Raw genomic sequence first — 16,142 nt, forward strand, 5'->3', positions numbered from 1 at the left:
ACAAAAGAGACTCCTCAGACATGAGATTAGGCCATTGCTTAAATAAAACCAAAATCTGTTTCAAAAATGGCAGCAAATATTTGGTTTGGAGCTAAAAAGAGCGCTGGACAGTAGAGGAGGGAGATACCCTGGGAGGAGAAGGAGCTACCTGGGGCAGGTATGGACCCCTCAGAGTACAGGATCCAGATCCTTCAGAAAAAACACTGGGCAGTGCTGCTGCAGAGGCACGGGGTGGAGGGGAGCAAACAGATTGTTTGTTTATTTAAGCAGGTGAAACTACAAACAGAAGCCACGCAGGCTGCCAGCTCCAGGTGCTGGCTTCGCACAGAACACAGGAACGCAGCAGGGCACGGAGCCCGCAGCGGCTGGAGCAGGGCCAGGGCAGAGCCCAGGCACCAGGCCCTGGCTGCCAGCAGCCCCAGCTGCTCACCCACAGCACAGCCCAGCAATTTCCACCCAGCTCCCCGTGCCAGAGCTCCCAAAAGGAGAAGGATGCTCAGAAGGAGCCAGGGCCCTGTGGGGACCAGCTCATCCTTCCACGGCAGAAGGAGCTCATCCTTCATCTAAACCTAAGCCTCAGCCACAGCTCAGTTTCCTTAGGTCAAAGGGCTGTACAGGGATCCTCTAAGTTTAACCATACTGCCCTCCTGAAAGGGTAAAATAGTAATACAGTAAAGATGACTAAAAGCAGTGCCTTCCTCCCAGGCACCCTACACCAAATGCACACTTAGGTCCCAGCCCCACACGGGGACCAAGCTTTTGGCTGGGGCAGCAGCAGTGAGCCCTCCGCTGGGGATAGTCCTCGGTCTTGTCTGCCTGCTCCCCTCTGCTCCAGCAAAGCCATTTCAACCTGCATCGCACAACTATTTCAAATTAAAGGGAAGCTGACAAAAAAGCAACTAAAAATAAAAATATTTTGAGGAAGCTTTTTCCCCTCCATCCTCTAGCAGTTTTTCTAACCCAGGTCCCTTCCCTAAAATACTTCCCCGTGCCACTGACCCAAAGCTCTATGTCAGCAAAAGGAAAAAGCATCCAGGGCAAGGCTGGCTTGGCAGCAGCATCAGTGTCACAAACAGACAGGACACTAGCCCCTGCAGCCTCTCCAGGTCCTGCCTCAGCACCACTGATGCCTCTCTGTGATTTACTTGCCAAGAGTCCCTACACACAGGTAAACAAAAGGAGTTCAGTGCAGGTGTGCAAACACAGCAATGTGAACCTGCTTGTGTGAACAGGACGTTCCTGTTTTGGTTTGAAATCCAAGTTGCTTTGGTACAACTCATAACTGTTTCCAATTCAATTAAGCCAAACTAAAATAAACCCTCCTTGAACTGAAAATAATGTCCACGGGGCATTCTAATGTGCAAGTAAATCCTTTGAAAAAATAATAATAAATCAATGCAAACTTTTCTAAGCAGGAAAAGTGCTGGTAAGCAGAAGGTATTTGTTCTGAAAACCTCTGAAACAGAATGAGGAGCCAAGCACAGTTTTCACCAGACACTTCTCAGAGCCCATCTGCACTGTTTACCTAAGACAGTTAAAAGAGTACCAGGAGCGTGAAATGCAGTCAGCTTCAAAGTCACAGTCTCGAGTCCTAAACATGCCACAGCAACCTCATTTTAGGCAAACACAGGCTCTATTTTTGTTAAGTGTTTCTCTTCCTCGGCTGTGCAAGAGGCTCATACAAGGAAGAAGGAACTTTAAAATATAAAACCAACCAAACAAAAAAACTTTCACACTCAAGACACCAAGAGAACATTAAAGAACAACTCCTCTGTCCTTTCTCCCACAGTACTCACTGTAGCTATTTCTACTGAAAGAAGCTTCATTTTACCATTTTCTTCTCCTTTTGTAAAAGATCTGCACACTAAGACTCTCATTCCTTTTCTTTCCAGCCACCAGGGAGTCAGGAGCCATCTCTGGGGCTCAGCACTGCCCTAGCCTCCTCATCATGACCTGGACCATGGGGCTGACTTCAGTACCCCATCCCCTCTGTGCTGGCCATGGGCAGCCAAGGGCAGCACTTGGAACTGTTCAACATCCAGGTAATGCCATGAATGGAGAAAGCTGAGTCTTAACACAAGTAAATTCAAGCAGCAGTTGAGAAATCACCCAGTCCTACTCCACAGTCCAGCAAGGCCTTCAACAAGACATAGACAGCTTTTAATATCCCAAATATCTGCACAAGGGAAAACTGTGACCAAAATACTCCTCCCCTCCACCTTCTGGCACGCTATGCTTCAATGGCAGCTGGAGCTTTTTTGGTTTCTCCACTTTTTTTTTTTTGTTTTAAAATGCAGAAGACCCACTGAGCACCACCAACAGTAAAATACCCATGTCTGTGCCTGACACCTCTCGACTCATTTCTCCAGTAGTAGAGAACTTCAGCTCTCCAGAGGACAGCTTCTTGAGGAATCTCACCAAATGCATCTCACTGACCATTGCTACTTCATGGGCTTCGTACCCAGAAGCAAGAAGAGCCTGAGAAAAAGACTGCTGGGGGGATAAAAACCAGAATCCAGACATCCAGTCCCTGCCTAAAGTAAGCAGACATCCACACAGCCAGTGGCTACTTGGGACTCGAGGAAGGAAACCTCCAGTCCCAAGAGAGCAACCCATCATCCCAGAGACACAAAGGGATGCTTAGAGGAGGAAGGAACATGGCTGGAGAAGTAGCTAGTTGGACACTTCCAGTTGCACTGCTAAGAGCTGGAAGACTTTGCAGGGGGCTTCTGGCAAGTAGGTCTGCAGCCCTAGGCACAGCTGGGAGGTTTAAAGAGAAGAGCAATCAGTCATGCTGTTCCTCCTGTGAGGCCGACTCCAGCCACTGCCGTGCAGGACAGAGCTCAACCCTCCTCCTCCTCCTCTTGCATGGGCTCCAAGCAATCCCCCAGGCACTCCCAGAGCTTGGCTCTGTTGTTCACACATCTGCAGTTCCAGGTGAAACCGCTGCAAGCCTGCCATGAAGGCAGCTTTTCACACAGGGCTGCGCTGGCACCAGACCCACCACCTGGGCAATTTCCAGCATCTCGTGCAAACCTCCGGGACTTTCACATCACCCAAAATAAAGAGGAAACAATGGAGAGGCTGGTTAAAATAAAGCAAGCAAGGAAATAAAAAAATCTGTGGCACGTCCTTCAGACAGGCACTGCTATTCACCAAGTTAACTGCCCTGTGGAGTAGCAGAGGGGCACGTGGTGCTGACCACCCTCCCCAGGGCTGGCATCCCACGCCAGCACACAGCTCATGACAGGCTCCGTGGCCAGCAAAGGGCACGGGCTGGCAGCAATGCCCAGCTCACCACCTGCTCTCCCCTCTGCCAGCCATGAGGTACTGACACAAACTCACCCTGCTGGCCCTCCTCCAGCACCAGCCTGCTGTGGGGTAGTGTGTGCTTCTTGTCCACCACCCTCACTCCTTGACCAGTAACACAACCAACCCAGCTGCTGCCTCCTCCAGCTGTGCTGCAGGCCCGCCATGCCCACAGGAGCTCAGAACATACACCTATCCACACCTTCAAATCTACCTCTACTTGGACTTGGACTCTGGGACTACAAACCCTAGCCAACATGAGCAGTCCTCCACCCCAGTGCTCCGTGCCCCAGAAAGCAGCAACATCAGGATGGATGAGATGGTGTCTCAGAACAAGCACCAACCAGCTCCATTTCTCCAGTACCACAGCATGAGTCTCCAGCACGATGCCCTGCTGGGAGGTGCTGAGGTGCTCGGGACAATCCCTCTGCTCCACAACTACCCCCAGCACGGCAGGTACTACCATTTAAAATTTAAGAGTGCAACAATGCTCTGGGGATTTAAAACATGTTGTGATTTTTCACAATTAACCTCCGCTTTCAGTCCCTGCATGTGAACTACGCATCATCCCATTTCATCCTCCAGCTGAGGCAAACACTTGGTGTCTTGCCCAAAGTCAGCGTCAGAGCTGAAAAGGATCTTTTGGCTTCCAAACAAGCTCACGGTGTTAAGCTGCTTTTAACTGTCTCTATGGAAGATGAAAAACAGCGAGAAGAAAGGAACTGGGGAAGAAAGTATGTAAGACTAAAAGAGACAAAATTAACAGGAGAAAATTAAAGAGGAGAAATTTAGGCTTTGACATCTGAAGTAGCTGTGTAGGAGCACGTCTGGGTGCTGCAGACCCAGCTTCCAGAAGAAAGGCCAGAGCACCCACTCCTCAAAGTCGGATGCGAAGGCGCTGACTGCAGCGCCCTGGGGACACGGTGAGCCCTGCCAGCCCCTGGGGCCCACTGGGCGCCTTCATCGCCGGTGCCTGGGCCCAACACTGCCCTGGGCACCTGCTGTCCCCCAGCCCCAGCAGCAGCGGGGAGGAACACCCTGCCGCTGGCCCTGCTCCTCCACGTAGCCCAGTGTGAATGACAGAGGGCCCGCACTGTGCTGGCGGCTGGGGTGCCTCACTCCGACACCAACAAAGCAGAAGGTTAATTTGAACCTCACAGCCCTGCTGCTGCGCGCTTGTGCCTCCTCCTCGCCCTCCCTCCCCGCTCTCCTTTCTGTGCAAAGCCTGACATCTACAGTTCTGTCTGGCACAGTCAGGGGCTGCGGTGGGAACCGTGCAAGGACACGGGGACATGGTGGCCGGCTGCCCTGCGCTCCGTGGCCTTCGCTCACGCACACACCACAGCACAAAGCAGCCTCAGCCCGATCAGCGGACACGCACCAGGAGCCAAGACCGCCTGGCAGCACCACTCCAGCGGCCGCAAGCACACTGCTGCAGCTCACCCGAGAGCAGCTCCTGTGCCGGCATGGACATCCAGCCCTGTCCAACACTGCACAGCCCAGGAACCACAGCCCGGCAGCATCGCCTCCGCAGCCATCGCGCGGGAGCCTCCTGCACCCCAGCGCGGCAGAGCCCCTGCTCTGCTTCCAAGGTGTCCAAGGGGCTGGGCACAGCCTCTGCAACACCAGAGGTTCAGCGGAAATGCACAAGCTGCTGTGCACAGCCTGAATTCAGAATACCTTCACACTGCAGGAGCAGGTCTGGTTTGCACACTCTGCAGCTCTCAAACACCAAGTCGCTCCGTGCACTTCCCCTGCTCAGTCTCCTGAACCAACCTTCAGGCCTGCCGACATGTTTTTTCACCACATGGTACCTCAGCAAACACACCTTGGGCAGGAAGCCCCAGATTCTGCATCATCTCAAACAACATGCACCTGACCGCACTTGTCAGCCAAAGCGACCTGCACCTGATGGCAGTCAGCCAGCTGTGCCTCCACACCCTCCTCACCTAACTCCATTACAACAAGAAGACCAAAACCCTCTGAGCCCACCACCAGACATCACAGTCACTCAGGAACCCCAGCCCGGCCCAGCAGGATCAAGCACACCATCGCCATGTTACCATCAGCCATGCTGTTTGTGCGCCGAGCTCTGCATCGAGCGCTGCTCTGTTTGCACAAGGCAGCTGGCGGCAGTGTGGAAGGAGGTTAAACCCCCTGCCACCCAACTAACCCAACCAGACATTTCAGAGCCAGGCTGCCACCAGCCAGGAAAGAGCAGCTGGAAGCCCAAGGTGAGCCCAAGGCAGAACACAGGTTATGCTGCTGTTGAGACCCGAGGGTTTGGGAATAGCTCCCATCTTCCCTGGGCAGGGACCCGATGCTTCAGCAGGCCTGCTGGGGCCATGTAAATTAACACTGAGAGCCAACATGTTACAGGCCCTGCGGTCTCCACTTTCCCAGAAACCACGACAGGTGGAGGACAGGAGAAAACCTTTTACCAGAGCTGCCAAGCACATTGTCTGCTCCAGCATTACTGCCAAGCCAAGGAACCTGCACAGCTCAGCCCTCACCAGATTTAATACCTGAAAGCCTGGTTACCACAGGGCCAGCATCCTCACATTCAGCAGTAACATGCACCACACAGTTCAGAACGCTGTGAAATGTTTGTTTTCCAGGGAGTAAAAAAGAAAAATACTGCTGGTCCTCTTTGCCTTTTCATAGCGAGAGGGATGTTTGGCACTTGTGACATAATGAAATTACAATCAACAGCCAAGTGTCTCTCCCAGCAGCAAACTCAAGGGCAAAGGCGGGTGGCCGCAGCCTACCAGCGGCACCCGCTATCATCCCACTGTCCCTCCACCTCAGCAGCACCTGGAACATGGTGGCAGCCACCGCCACCTGCGGCCTGTGTTGAGCTCTCTTCCTGACAACCCCAACCAAAAAATAATTTTGCTGGGGACAAACTAGGACTGTGCTCGCAGCCACCTCTGGTACACACACAATGCACACCTGGCGCTGGCAGCCCCGCACACAGCCAGCGTTGCTGTGGTGACGAGCACCCACCTCCCGCACAGACAGATGGACACGTCTGTCCGGCACAGCCAACAAGGAAGCGCTGGAAGCTCTGGCTTCTTGCCGGTGCAGCGAGACCTCAGCAAGACCCGTAGCATCTCTGAGGGGAACGAGGAACGCGGGGGTGGCCGGGGCTGGTGGGATCCCCAGCCCAGCCCAGCAGCAGGACCACTGCCGGCAGCGAGGGAAGCCCGACTCATCCACACTGTTTTGTTGGGTTTTTTCGGTTTGTTTTTTTTTTTTAACTAGCTGGAATTTATCTATTTCTCCAATCCCTGCCTACACACAAACCCAACCTCGGGAGCAAACAAAAATGCCTGAATCGCAGATCAGAGACAAAGCAGAAGGCGAGCGGGCGGCCTGCTCCCGCTGCCCTCACCTCACCCCTCGGCGCGAGGCGGTTATATTTAGGTACCGCCACGGTCTGCGGTGCCGCGGCCCCCTCGGGCACGGCGCAGAATGCAGATTTTCCAGACAACAGACCACAACAGCTCCGTCAAAACCATTAGAGGCTGCGGCGCCCAGGCCTGCGCACAGATGTTTTGATTCCCACTCTCCTGCCACAACAGCCCTCGACAGCCCCATCGCTGCCGCCATGCGCTGGACACCCAGCCTGAATTTTGGCTGCCGAGCAGGGAGGGAGGAGAGAAGGGCAGCCCTGCTCCCTAGAGAGGAGCTCCTCTCTCCAGTCTCCCCCTGCATCTCCCCAGGGATGGACAGCCTCCCCGAGGACTCCCAGTCGGCATAGGGAATGACCCACCCTTAAGGAACAGGAGCAGCACAGCAGGGGCAGCCCGCACGGGCACCTGCCACGGCCCCGGGGGCCTCTCCCAGGCTGAAGCCCCCACAGCCATCAGTTGCAGGACCCTGCAAGCAGCACGGGGGTCCGGCACGTGCTGGGCCAGAGGGACCTGTCGTGACTCAGCTTTGTTCACAGCCCACTTCTCCTGCCAGCCGGACGCACCCACGGCTGCATGGCCCCCAAAGCAAAGCCACACAAAGGCCAAACCCTGGCCACGCTCTGATGAGGGATGCAGGAGCTCTGAAATGCTCAGCCTCTCCCGAGCCTGTCTCTCCAGAATCGACCTCTGCAGCGCAAACACACCTCCAGCCCCGGCAGGGCCGGCGCCAGCACCCACAGAAGATGGTTGCCGAAAATTCTCCCACCGCAGTTGAGAAAGCAATGCTGGCAGGGAAACGCTCCCACGAGGGTTTGAACCCCCGCAGAACAAAACACGGCATGTGAATAAAGTTTATGTAAAAGCCCACTAGTCCTTTTTCTTTCTCCACGTAACATTTTTTTAATTATTATTATTACTGCTATTACTGTTATTTTGGAAAGCGGAAGGAGGTGTTAACAGGGAGGCTGACACAGCCAGCTGTGTGTCCATCAGTTTGGGATTCAGCGATTCCTGCTGAAGCCTTTTAACCGCTGGCCAGGCCCAAAGCAGATCTGCCGCTTCTGGCCTCTGGCACGACACCGACAGCAACCGGGGCGGGGGTCAACGCAGAGAGATGAAAGAGGGACACACGCCTCTGCTTTTGTCAGAGCAGCCACCGCTGGGCCCCGGTGGGACAGCGGCCACCACAAGGCCAGGCGGTGGTACCAGGCACACGGGGCCACCCGCACCGCCCTGGCCTGCCAAGCAGCACCTTGGCTCAGTCCTGCGGGAACAAAAGGCAGCGGCAGGGTGGGAGGGAGGGTCCGGAGGCTCTGCAGCTAAGGACCAGTGCTGCTGCGGCCGGCACCGCTGCGCGGGAGAGGGGCTGGAGCCAACTTCCTGCTGCCCTCTGTTCACAAAATGACCGCGTTAAAAAGAAAAGAGGAGGAGAAAAAAATACAAATACAGCAAAGCAACTTCTGGGGCCAGATGCAGTTTCGCTCCCCTCCAATGTGCCTTTTCTTTGCTTTTGTTCCAGTGGAAGACAGCCCGTGGAGCGGGACTGGGCAGGAGGCAGCTCAGGCAGCCACACGGGGGAAAGCCCTCAACCGGCGGCAGACCAGAAGCCTGGCGAGCCCTGGGCCTGGCCACAGGGCCGGCGCTTCGTGGTGGGGAGCCCAGCGTGACCCTGCTGTCGGGGCCCTGGGACACACCGCTCTCCCCCCTCCCAGCTGCTCCCCGGTCTCCGCTGCTGCGGCAGCCGAAAAGCCACGCTCCGTCTTCGCTCAGTGCCGGACCAGACAGTGCTCCCTAATGAGGGAGCATTACAATCAGCTTGTAATGCTGAATTTTTAATGCTGCCGAGGGCTCTGTTACATAATAAAGGGGGAAACGGGAGCAGAGGGCGGCCGGTGGGGTGGCCCGATCCCCCCGGCCATGCAGGTGGTGGCCCCGGCCCGCTGGCCACCCCTCACACCCCCTGACCCGCCGCTTACCGCCAGCGCCGCAGGACAGGGCGCACTCGACGCCCATCGGAGCTCCTGCCCTGCCGGGAGGGTTGCACAAACTTTCCTCAAGTGCGTGGAGGGGTGATGCCAAAACGCTGGCTCCGCACTCTGCCGCGGCTCGGCCGGGAAATGATTTAAAAGCAAAGTTCACGAGCATGTTAACGGCATGCTCTCGTATGTCCCCGCACACACGGGCTGCGCCGCGCCGCTCAGTAATACCCTAAGACTGTAAATCTATAACCACTGCAATGATTTAGTGATTAAAAACATGATAACATATTGTGTAACTGCAAACCACAGAATCCCTGCCAACTCTCCTCCGAGATACAGGAACAAAAATACAGAAAATGTGTTGCTCGCAGCGGTCTTCCTAAACTCGATGGAAAGATTTTAATAATAATGCAAAAAACCCCAAAAAAACAAACCCCAAAAACAAAAACCCAACCCAGACATTATAAAAGGCTGGATATAAAGCAAGGGTAGGAAAAAAATATTTAAAAGATGGAATTTTAAATACGGATCTTGCTCTAACAAATTACAATCTAAACATGCCTCGCTTTTTTCTCTTTTTAAGTTTGTCGTAACTGGAATAACTGGTCTTGTGTGATGTCTTGCATATTCAAAGTGCTTTGTAATAGGATACGGAGACCAAACCTTATTTGCCTAAACTCAATGGGTTTTATTTTTTCCCCTCTCTCCCCCCCATTTCTTTTCCTTTTATTTTCCCTCCTCCCACCCCCCCCCCTCTCCCCTAACAGGGGGAGGGTGCAGGGGGGGGAAGCAAAAGGAAGCGAGGGCTTTAAGCTGTAAGGAAAATACCTGAAAGGGGAAGATGCAATCCATAATACAGCGAGGAAAGCCAAATATTATACATATATTTTTAAAGGCAGCTATGGGAGTTTTGGCCTCTAAGCAGCCAACTTGACCCCATTTTCTCTATTCTCTTATTCCCTCTGTTGCAGGATTCCTGCACCTTCAGTTGTATTCGAACTCAATGTGACCCTAAGGAGGGAGTCACCGAGTCTCCAGAAAATTGCTCCATATTAAACAGGAGCAAGAAGAGGAGAAAGACAGCCGGCGCAGAAGGGACACGGTTGCGTTAGAGTCCAGGACATACCGAGAGCAGCCCCAAGCACAGCGGCAGAAAGAAACAGACCTTGCTCGGAACCAATTTTTGTTTGTTTGTTTTAAAAAAGAGGGGGCGGGGGGAGAGAGGGCGAAAGGAACTGAATAATTAAAAAAAAAAAAAAAAAAAAGACAAAGACACAAACGCAACCCAAAATATAAATAATTCACAGTGCGAATCCCGCGTGTGCGTGGCACCCACGCACGCCGTGCACAGCCAGGGCACATACACAGACACACGCTCCCCTCGGAAGGTGCGAGCGGCAGCGGGAACCCGAGCGCGGCGGGTCCCGGCGGGGACCGACAGGCACCCGCGTTTCACGTAGTGCGACAAGCGCCGGGCGATGCAGCCCCGAGTCATTAACCCCGGCCCCGAGCGGGCTCGGCCTGCGGTGCCGCCCGCCCCCGCCGCGCTCCCGCACCGAACCGCCCGCGGGGAACAAGAATCGCCGTTCCTATGCGCGGCCAGGCCGTGCGGGCCGCGGGGCGCGGGGCTCCGCGGGGCCGGGCCCGCCGCCGCCGGGGCAGTTTTCGGCACTTTCTTCGCCCCTTTGTTTTCCGGCGCGTCCCCGGCACGGAGCGGTCGCAGCCCGGCGGGGTCCCGGGGGGCGCGGGCTCCGCGCGAGGCCGGGCCCCCGCCGCCGGCCCCGCCGCGCACAAAGCGGCCGGGCGGGCGCCGCGCTCGCTGCGCGCCCCGCGGCCATGGCCGGCGGGCGGGGCGGGGGGGTCCGCGGGCGCGTAGCGGCCCCCGCGGCGCCGGCACCTGCGCGTCCCCGGCGGCGGCGGCGGGGCTCCCGGACGGCGAGCGGCACAAAGTTTGCTGGGGGATCCGGGGCGGTGGGTGGGAGCGGACGGGAGGGGGGGCCGGACCAGCCCCATGCAAAGCAGCCCGGGCGCCCCGAGCAGGAGGAGCCCGAGCGGGGGACAGGGCAGAAAAGTTGCCACTTACGCGGTCGCTGCTCCGGCGGCGGCGGCGCTTTTAATCCCGGGCGGCGGCGCGGGGGCTACAGATCCCATGCAGGCTGCGGCGGCTGCGGCGGCAGGAGCGCGGGGCTCCGCGGAGGGGCCCGGGGCAGCAGCAGCGGGAGCCGGGGGCAGCAGCCGGAGCCGAGCGGGAGCCGCCGCCGCCGCCGCCACTGCCCAGCAGCAGCATCGTTGTCGGGGAGTTTGCAGCCCCCCGGAGAGAGGGGGCCGCGGGCGGCGGCAGCAGCAGCGGCGGCGGCGGCGGCGGGTCGGGGCGGAGCGGCGGGCGCGGAGCGGAGCGGGGCGGCGGGCGCGGAGCGGGCGGCGGGGCTGGCGGTCGCCGGAGCAGGAAGCGCCCGGACTCAGATCTGATGATTGGGAAGAAAAAAAACTCTTTGGATCTTTATTCTGCTAATTAGTTTCCTGCAAAAAATGGCTGATTAGTGCAGTGCGCATGTGCCTCATTACCCAGGCACGACGGGAAGGGCTAATTAGCCACCTTCTGGATCAATAAGATTCAGCCCAGGCGGCGGGGGAGGGAGCGAGCGCGCAGGAGCGGGCGGGGGGAGCGCGGCGGCGGCGGCGCCGCACCGAAACTTGGGGCAAGCGGCCGGCCCCCAGCCCGCGGCGGGGGGGCCCGGCCCGGCCCCGCTCCGCGCCCCGCCGCGCTGCCCCGCGCAGCGCCCTGCCCGCGCAGCGCCGTGCCGGCCAGGGCAGGGGGCGCGGGGCCGGCCGGCGGCTCCGCACCGCTCCGCGGCGGCGGGACCTCCGTGGGGCCACCTGCCCCCGCGCCCCGGGCGGGGCCGCGCCGCCCCGCGCAGGGCAGAGCCGGGGCGGGCCGACCCTCGCCGCCGCCGAAGTTTTCCCGGGAGCCGCCGGGAAAGTTGCGTCCGGCAGCGATCGCAACTTTGCGCGCCGGCCCCGCCGCCGCCGCCCGCAGCATCCCCGCGGCGCGGCCCGGCCCCGTTCAAACTTGGCGGCCGCCGCTCCGAGCGGGCCGGCGGATCAATGCGGCCGCGGCCAGCCGCGCTGGGAGCCGGGCTACAGGTTTCACCAGCCATCGCTGGCAACAGCTTTGTCATTTTCTAAAAATAAGAAGCTAAAAGTTATTGTAGAAGAAGGGGCTTTTTTTGTCCCCCGTACAATGTGCCTTTTGTGAGTTTAATGCCATTCTGGGGCTCTCTATGGCCCCGGACAATGGGGAACTCCAGGAGGCGGCTGTGCCTCTGCCTTTTTTCTTTCTTGCTTTCTCTTTTCTTCCCCCCACCCCCCTCCTCTTTTTTCCCCCTTTTTTCTTTTTCTTTTTTTTTTTTCTTTTTTCTTTTTTTTAGGAGAGGATGCAACATTCCTCCAGTCCCACCAGAACCTCTGCTTTGATTTAATAAATATTTCTCTAGCCTAACGGTAACATTTTTCACTTTCCGCTCGGGTCCATGTCCGATTATTATTTAAAATTTTTATTTCCAGGAGTTTGTCCCTCCCCATTCCAGCCCTAGCAAGAAATGTAGATGATCGCTGGGAACGTGGGATTTGAATTTTAGGAGGAGGTGAACCAGTAAAGAACCTCTATCCAGGCTTCAGGAATATGGTTTTTTTCATGTTTCTGTAAGAGGCTATTTTTATTATTAGCAGAAATGAATCTAAATTAAATAATGTTTTGAAAATCTAAAGAAGCTTTTTTTTTTTTTTGCTTTTCTTTTTTGCTATTTTTTAACCTTTTTTTTCCCTTTTTTTTATTATTTTCATAATAACTCAAATAATTATCTTCACGGTTTGTTTCATAGCTCTGAACGAGGAATGCAGTTGCGGTCAGTTTTTCCATTTGGGAGAACCTTAATGTAGATGTATTTTATACTGCAAGGTAATAAACTGCATGTTTGTTAGTACCTATTATAATGAAATGTCTTGAGCTTTCCCTATTTCTTAACGTGGGGGTTGACATTTGGAATTTTGACAAGTCCCTTTAAGTGGGAAGGGGGTGAAGGAAGAGGACGGGTGATCAGGAATTTGACTGTACTGTTGATGCATTGCTGGAGGTGTCTGGCGTTTGGGAGAAAGTCGCAGGTTTTAAGACTCAGGGTTCGGTAGATGCCACGGTTCTGGGGATGTTGTACCTGCAGCCCCGGTGTGCCCAGTGACCCGGGTGCGCTGTGTGTGAGTTCTGGTGCGCGGATTGACTCCAGAGAGGGACAGGTTTGCGTTTAGAAGCTGCCCTTAAAAATCTGTCTCTGCCTGCTTGGTACATGTCTGGTTTTATGGAAGAATAATTGTTAATGTACTCATCTTTCAAAAAAAAACCCAAACAAAAAAAAAACCCTACCAAAAACAAAACCAACCTCCCCCCAACCCTAAAAAAACCCAACCCCAAGCAAAAAAAAAAAAAAAAAAAAAAAAAAAAAAAACCCAAAAAAAACAGGAAAAAAAAACCCAAAACAAAAACCACAAAAAGCAACCAAGCCCCAAACCATGGAGCCCTGTGGGAATCAGAATTTTTTGGGGCTGCTTGGTACGCTGTCTGGGAAGCTGCATGGAATTTGTAGCTGTTCTTGCTGAATGTGAACCAAACGTGGGTTGAGGAAGAAGTTGAGGTGAGAATAAAGTAACCCTTGTCTTTAGCACTTGGGATAACTTAGAAAAGTGCCTCTTTTCCCCTGAGGCTGTGGATCTGGTGGCCCAGGCTGCGGGTGCTGCCTGTGGCCACACTTTTTGCAGAGCAAAGCAAAAGGAAGTGTGTGGGGAAGTTGGGGAGCAAACGAGTGCCTGTGGATGCTCCAGAAATAGGCACCTCCACAGGGACGTGTGCGAGCGCGGGTTGGAGCCATGGATGTTGTCTCTGCGTTTGCATCGTGAATTCGAGCTGTGTGCCGCTGTCCTCTAATTTCCCATGACAACATATGGATCCCATAAAGGCAAACATGCCGAAGTGCATCTGTCTGGGTAGTTAACACAAACCAAACATCCCCCGCTCGAGATCCCGCTGCTCCTCCGGCCGCGCTGCGCGGAGCCCTCCTGCCACAGCCCCTCGGCGCTCCCTCCGTCTTTCTTCTCCGTCGCGCTCCCGGGACGAGCCCGAGTGCCCCGGGAGGGAGGAGGGCAGCAGGCGCCGGGTCAGAGGAGCGGAGGGGTTAAGCGGGGAGAGGGGCGTGCGCCCTGCAGCCCCCCACCCTCCCGGGAGCCGGCCCAGCCCGAGCAGGCTCTGCCCTGGGGTCAAGTCCTAGGACATCTTTCCCTCCCCTCCTGGCAAGGCAGGAGCTCAGGCTGGGAAGGGAAACAGCAGATGAGGGCAGAGGTTTGCCCCTCATCCTGGACGCAGACGTCTGGAGGCTGGGGAAAGAGAGAGTTCCCAGTTTTCCAGGTTGCAAAAAGAGGTGATGAGGGGAGGCTGTGTGTGAAAAGAAGGGAAGGAACAAGTGACGGCTGCAGGACCAGCGGATAAACCACTACGCAAACACCGAAACACAGCCAAGGAATTAAGGGATAATTCGTACAGAAATCATTAGGTATGATTACATGTATGTGCACGTGTGTCTCCTCTAAAAAATTTACTTTCCATAAGACTTCTTTGTTCTAGGCTAAAAGACAATCTGGTTGCTAAAATAAAAAAAGGGGCTTCCCTTACTTTAATTAGAAATTTTGATACAGCCTCATCTGCAATTGTGTGGGTGCCTCTTGTTTCTATATGTGTATCTGCATACGCATAGATGGGATTTTGGGTTCAAACAGCTTTTAATGTGCTTAGCAGACAGAAGCTCTTAGTATCAGATCTGCAGGGAAAATAAGACTGATTTTTCCCATAGGAAACTTGCTAAAGACACAGCTGAATTATTAGATTAACCCTTTTTTTTTTTTTTTTTTTTGTCTCATGGCATATCTGATGTATTTGCGCAAAGATTTGTATAATTTCATTTCTATGTTATTTTGAACAGACGCAACGAATAGCGGCGGTTTCAAGGGAAGTTATTATTTGCAGAAATGTATACAAATTGAGACAAACAACTTTGAAGCAAAATGTTTTTCCAAGGCGGTGAATATGGCTTTTTGGACAGGACTCTCAGCAAGAATAGTTGTTATCTTTAACATGTAAAATGGGGGTGAGCAGCTCTGGTTCCCTGGATTCTGCAGTGAGATCAGGTCTTCCCCTGGAGACATGACCTGGCTGCCAGGGGCTCAGGAGGCAGGGTGGGCCAGATTTGCATAGGTCTGTGGTGAAAGCACTGGACTCAGCTGAATTTTAGGGATCCACGAGCATATCCCATTGCTCGCCACCCAGCACGGGGGGGACTGGGCCAAGGCTCTGTGGTGCTGGAGGCTGACGGGGCACAAGGGGCTGATGTATGGGGAGAGCTAAAAAAAAAGTTCCAGGCTATCTTTTAAAATTCAGGCTTTAAAAATTATTGTTGGGAGGGGGGAGATTCAGCTTGGAAAAAGTCTCCATAATATCATCCACTTCCATAGCTGTGTGCTTCTTGGAAATGTGTCTGAAGAATCAGAACAAAGCATGGAAGGCCAGAGTCCTTGAAGGAGCTCCAAATGATAAAGTCTGCCATTCATTTTAAACACTGCGTGCATTGTGGAAACACAGGTCAATTTGAAGGCATTTGTCAGATTTCCAGTTCCCTCTGCTCCTTTGCAATGGAAATTTGCAATCAAATCCCTGTGCTGGAGTTAGGATGTCTGCCTTGATCAGTTTGTATGACTCTATGCCCAAAGCACTGGCCAGGTAAGCTAGCTTTTCCTTTGGAAAGTTTGTTTGTGAGGAGTTGAGCAGGAGAAGGGGGGAAGGTTGAGGGGAATTGAGCTGGAGCAGATGTGTTTGTTCTGGGTTTGGAAGGGGGAAAGGGCATGCAGTCGGCAGCGATGGATTGCACAGGGCTTGCTGAGCCGCAGAAGCGAGTTGATACCATTTAGAGACGCCCAGCAAGAAGCACGGAAAGGGATATTCCAGCAGCAGCACGGTCATTGTTGGGATGCAAAAATGCAGCACGGCTGGAGAGCCACACTGCTGAGCAATTTCAGCCAGACTGCAGACTTCTGGAATCATGTTTGCCTCAGTTACTGGGGGGCTGCTGCCCTTATTCCTGAGACATGGGGTGCTGGAGGGGAGAGACTATTCCTCTCAAAGAAATGCTGTAGGATTTGGGGAGGTTTGGGCTGAGGGGGATGTTCAAAGGAACATTTATTCTTTTGTCTCCAATCTATTTCTGGGGCTTTACCTGATTATTAAAAGACATCGTGCTCTAGGCAGTGGGAGTGACAGGACCTCTGTGGGCTATTCCAGCTGTCCCCAAACCTGGCAAGGCTGCTGCAGTCAGGCTGAGTAAACACCCCTCAGTCAGACAGC

General features: G+C 54.6%; 1 protein-coding gene across 1 annotated transcript in view; it reads right to left on the minus strand.

Moving 5' to 3' along the window:
- The window catches only part of ZFHX3 (zinc finger homeobox 3), a 125,330-nt gene extending 114,379 nt beyond the window's left edge, over positions 1-10,951 (minus strand). Inside the window, exon 1 of the mRNA XM_084215096.1 lies at positions 10,788-10,951. The gene's annotated coding sequence lies outside the window, so the exon portion shown is untranslated. The remainder of the gene's footprint in view (positions 1-10,787) is intronic.
- Between the last annotated feature and the right edge of the window lie 5,191 nt (positions 10,952-16,142).

The sequence above is a fragment of the Fringilla coelebs genome (genome assembly GCF_963513975.1).
Source record: "Fringilla coelebs genome assembly, chromosome: 14".
Classification (NCBI taxonomy): Eukaryota; Metazoa; Chordata; class Aves; order Passeriformes; family Fringillidae; genus Fringilla; species Fringilla coelebs.